Source organism: Dunckerocampus dactyliophorus, chromosome 11 (genome assembly GCF_027744805.1).
Source record: "Dunckerocampus dactyliophorus isolate RoL2022-P2 chromosome 11, RoL_Ddac_1.1, whole genome shotgun sequence".
NCBI lineage: Eukaryota > Metazoa > Chordata > Actinopteri > Syngnathiformes > Syngnathidae > Dunckerocampus > Dunckerocampus dactyliophorus.
In genome coordinates this window covers 16,076,983-16,082,125 of record NC_072829.1, presented here as the reverse complement: position 1 = coordinate 16,082,125, position 5,143 = coordinate 16,076,983, and the positions used below count along the sequence as shown (strand labels likewise).

Sequence of the window (5,143 nt, the reverse complement as noted above, 5' to 3'; positions counted from 1 at the left end):
CGGATCGTCTTTGGTTGTCAAGGAAAACAAGAAAGCTTCCGTAGTTTCTTCGTCTGCTAATTCAAATTCTTCTTCTGGGGGTTTGCTGTTACACTGCTGCCATCTTTAGGAGTCAATTGAATATTGCAATGAAGTTTACCAAAAAACAAAGCGCCCAAGCAGACTTATTTACAACCAATGTGATTCCAAATATTATACGCTATTATTCGGTTTTATTTTACTGTATCTTTTGTTAAATCTGTACATCTGAAATTATGAAATAGGAACCACTGTATAGCTGAAATGTCCTCCGTGAATCACCACTTTATCGTGGTGGAGGGGTTTGAGTGCCCGAGCGATCCTACACAGCAAATTGAGGAGTGTTAATTTTTTGGTGTTGATGAGAATCTTGAAGTTGGAGTGTCAATCTTACACTATTTGGAGTTGATCTAACACTGCATTTTCTTAAAAATGTTAAATTTAACACTGGATCATGAAAGTGTTGTAGTTAAAATGGAGTGTTGAAAATGTTTAAATCTTGTTAGTGTCACAATAAAGACATTCAACACTTCCACACTCCATTTAACGCCGAACAGTGTTCACGTCCACGGACATTTCATTTAGACTCCACCCCTCACGTCACGTTGCTGATGGAAGAAGTTGACAATTAGGAATCATTTTGCATCAGTAGGTAAGTAAACGTTTAAATAGATGAACTAATGAATTGTGTTGTACCTTGTTTACACATAAAAAACGTGAGTTTTTGGTGTGATATTTAAGACTAATAAACTGAGGCAGCTGTTTCCACCCAAAGCCTTTGCTAATGTTAGCTCGTGTTTTTGCTAAGTTATATTTTCTATTAAGTATTGCTGTGAGCTGAATCGGCACTGCCTGTGCAACATTTGTCAAAGTAAGTGAACGCTACGTTATATCTTCATTATACTGTCTTCATTTTTAATGAGCTAATGGCTAACTAGCTAATTGGCACGAGGAGCCCCCACACGTAGGCCTGCTGGCCCCCAGCAAAGGACTTGATATGCTGTACAAGATACAAGATATCAAGGTTGGCAACTCTAATTGTTACTTTAACTTAAAAATAATTGTCAGGCGTGTGTTGGAAGTGAACTACACAATTTGTTTTTTGAATGATGCATCTTTATATTTCTTCTTGATTCACAGCAAACCTTTCCTTGAGTCTTACATAAATGTGGGAAGTAATATCTTTTTTTTTAATCAATGCATAATAAGCCCTGCAACTGTGGCAATTCCATATTTATTTAATTATTTTAGTAGGATGTTATATATTATTATTATTATTATTATTATTATTATTATTATATTTATTCTTATTCTCAGAGGTGGATGGAGATGTGTAGACTCCACTCTTCACCCCAGTTATCGCCAGTTGGTGGTGAGCCTCCACTCTTGCCGACTACATCCCATTCATTAGGTTCGACAATTTATCCTTCAGCCCACAAGAGGAACCCAACAGAACCAATGGATCAGGATGAAGCATGACGGGTAAGCTTTGAGTAAATGAATGTAAAATTAATATTATCAATGATATGTAGTGTTTTTATGCATGACATTGTTTTATTGAAAAATCCTCTTGGATTCCCATGAACACACTATATAATTTTAATATTTTTGGCAGAAAGTCGGTGGTGTTTTGAGGGCCAATCCGAAAGGTGAGGAAATCTTCAAGGAGTGCACCAAGACTGAAACACTAACCGATGCAAGGTGTAAACAGATGGTGAACATCCTGGTTGCAGATATGATGGAGCTGCATGGGTAAGAAGAACTTCCCCCTTTCCATTAGAACAGTCATTCCATGTAAGACCATGTACTGTGGGAATGGTTCTGTGATCTGTGATCATTAACTATGATTTGTTTTGAAAGGAGGGTTCCGCCATCATGTGTGATGAGAAATTACGCCCTGAGAATTGTGACTTGTTTTCCATACCTAAAAGATCCATTCTCCAAACCTGGATATGTAAGTGTCTTTTCAATGTAAAACCTAAAGTACTGTTTTTGTTTTTCCTTTAGGTGTGTAGTTTGTATTAAACTCTTGTTTCAAATATGTTCATAGGATGCTTAGCTTAGCGGCAGTGGCTCAAGAGGTAGAGCAGGTCGTCCAGAAATCGTAAGGTTGGTTGATCCTTGCTCCCTCCACCCAGTCACTGTTGTGTCCTACACTTCTCCTGGCTCTCAAAGCCGTTCCAAGACTGTTTCTTCATGATGGTCCAAAAACCAGAGGAGAATATCTGTTAACTGGTCAACAGCTGTTTGGTGAGGCGTGCAGGGAGGCACTATCTACAATAAGACATTCAACTGATGAATCCGTGGTCAAAGAAGATGAGAGCAACTTTCCAGTATCGACAGAATATGATCCAAGCACAAGATGTATCATCGTCTGTTCTCAATGTGTTCACTCGCTTCCTTGATGTTCCTGGATTGGTAAGGAAATCTTTAGTATTTGGACGAGTTCAGTATTAGATTACCCATTACATCAACCATTTGTAAACCTGTAGGCCTACAGTATATGAAATATTCATGTCTTGTTTATAGATTGACCAGGATTTCTCAATGATGTTTGGTGATGAAGTATCTCAGAGGTTCCTGGCTAAGTGGTCAACTGTCTTCAAACCAAAAGTCATTGCAGACTTCAAGACTCTCCCGCAAAAGCAGAACATTGATGAGTTGCTGTCAGGAACTGAACCTCAACCTGATGACAGCTGTGGGTGAGAAGTTACGGTATAGATTACCATGTTGGTGTGTTCAAATGTACTGGATGTAGCTTTGATCTACCTATGTTCAAGAAGATCTGTGATATAATAAAACACAAAGAATGTGCTTTCACAATAGCTGTAATGTAGAAACGATGTACTATGAGGACCTGTTTAACGCGTACTGCATAGAAGACCAAATGCTTGAGTTTTCTGTCATGTTTAAATGAACTGACTCATTTCAGACCATTTGACAAGCAGTGCTCGAATGACAATTGTCAAAAAGCAAACATACTGTAGTGCCCTGCTGTTATTTAAGCTGTCTGTTGCAAATGAAATGTTTTTGAATAAAATGTATGAAGCAGTCAACTAGTCATTTTTAAAAAATGTTTAAATTTTATTTTGAAGTAGTATATTAACACTTTTATAGTGTTAATGTTGCAACTCCTTTTGAGAGTAAAATGACACCATAAGAGTCAATAAATGACTCTTAAGAGAATTAATTTGTGACACCTCACACTAGTGTTAAAAAAATGCAACACCGGTTGGTGTCGAGGAGTGTTAAATTTTAACTATATAAATAGTTAACATTGACTCTACAATGGTGTAAAAATGGCTACACTTTCAAAAGTGTTAAAATAACACTTTGTAGAGTGGACCCCATGGGACACTTTGAAAGTGTTGAGATTAACTCCTACAGTGTCAATTTAGGCCTGCTGAATTTGCTGTGTAGGAGCTACTGTATGTTGTCTGGGCTGTATGCCCCTGGTAGGGTCTCCCAAGGCAAACAGGTTCTAGATGACGGGCCAGACAAAGAGTGATTCAGAAGAGCTATGAAGAAAAACAAACGGAGGGACCGCACCTCCCCCGGACGTGGGACAACGGGCCTCACCCTCACCTGAGTTCCTCAAGGCTCTGGATGTTGAGGGACTGTCTTGCTGACACATCTCTTCAACATTGCATGGAAATCGGGAACAGTACCTCTGGATTGGCAGACCGGGGTGGTGGGCCCCGTTTTTAGGAAGGGTGACCGGAGGGATCCAACTATAGATGGATCACACTCCTCAGCCTCCCTGGAAAAGTCTATTCCAGGGTCCAGTCTGGGGGCCTTGAGATCTCTTCTCTGTTGTTCGTAGATGATGTGGTCCTGATTGCCTCATCGCGCTTCCAGTCATCTGGCTCATTGAGCTTTGACTGCGTTTTGCAGCTGAGTATTAAGCTTCTGGAATGAGACTCAGCACCTCCAAATCCGAGGCCATGGTTCTCAATCGGAAAAGGGTGGATTGCAACCTCTGTGTTGGGAGCAAGGTCTTGCCCCAGCTGGAGGAGTATCTCGAGGTCTTGTTCACGAATCAGGGAAGGTTGGAGCATGAGGTTGACAGTCGGATTGGCGCAACGTCAGTAGCGGTCGCTGTACTGGATTGTCATGGTGAAGAGAAAGCTGTTTACTGGTCGATCTATGTTCCCACCCTCACCTATGGTCATGAGCTTTGGGTCGTGACCGAAAAAACAAGATCGCGAATACAAGCAGCTGAAATTTATTTCCTCCGTAGGGTGGCTGGACTCACCCTATGCGATATGGTGAGGAGCTTGATCATTCGAGAAGAACTCAGAGTAGAGCCGATACTCCTTCACATCGAGAGCAGCTCATTGAGGTGGTTCGGGCATGCCCAGCCGGGTGAAGGACCTGGAGCAGACCTAGGACACGCTGGAGGGATTATCTCTCACAGCTGGCCTGGAAACAGCTTGGGTCCTCCCAGTAGAACTGGAAGAGGTGGATGGGGACCGGGAAGTCTGGACTTCCCTACTGAGACTGCTGCCCCAGTGACCCAAACCTGTATGAGCGTAGGAAAATGGAATGGTTTACTTGAAATGGTGAAATAGGAACCAGTGTATATTGGAAAATATTAAAATAGGAACCTACGATTGGCTGGCGACCAGTCCAGAGTGTACCCCGCTTCTCGCCCGAACTCAGGATGGATGGATGAAATAGGAACATCCGGTTTATACTGAATATACTGTATATAACATACTGAAATATACATGAAATAGGCATCAATGCACATCTGAAATGATGAAATAGAAGAAATTGAAGCAGGGCAAGGATTATATATCTTTTAAAATGTAAAGAAGCTATCAAGATATGTGTTTTTTACTAAAAGTGAGAGTTGTATTTCTGAATATTTTAATTGAAGTCTTGGTACTTGGGTTACAGTAAAGTCATAATGTCCTTTAGTCACAGTTTTGTAGTTGTAGATAATAGCTCAGTAGCTTTAATGTAGCTATAGTGACACCCTTATTGATAAAAATGTTACTGAAACTTGTGACTTGTTCATGATTTCTTGCCATGACAGAAGGTAGAGCGTTAGTCACCTTCCACTCCACAAATCAACTTTTTCTAGTCAGGCTGAATTTGTCGTTAATGTGATCCCTTACAA

General features: G+C 40.6%; 1 long non-coding RNA gene across 1 annotated transcript; it reads left to right on the top strand.

Moving 5' to 3' along the window:
* The first annotated feature begins 363 nt into the window (after positions 1 to 363).
* Positions 364 to 3,066, top strand: LOC129190025 (uncharacterized). The gene is made up of 7 exons (XR_008572914.1): positions 364 to 670; positions 1,336 to 1,500; positions 1,634 to 1,770; positions 1,879 to 1,972; positions 2,069 to 2,127; positions 2,262 to 2,436; positions 2,548 to 3,066. It is a non-coding gene; the product is annotated as an uncharacterized LOC129190025 (long non-coding RNA).
* The last annotated feature ends 2,077 nt before the right edge of the window (positions 3,067 to 5,143 follow it).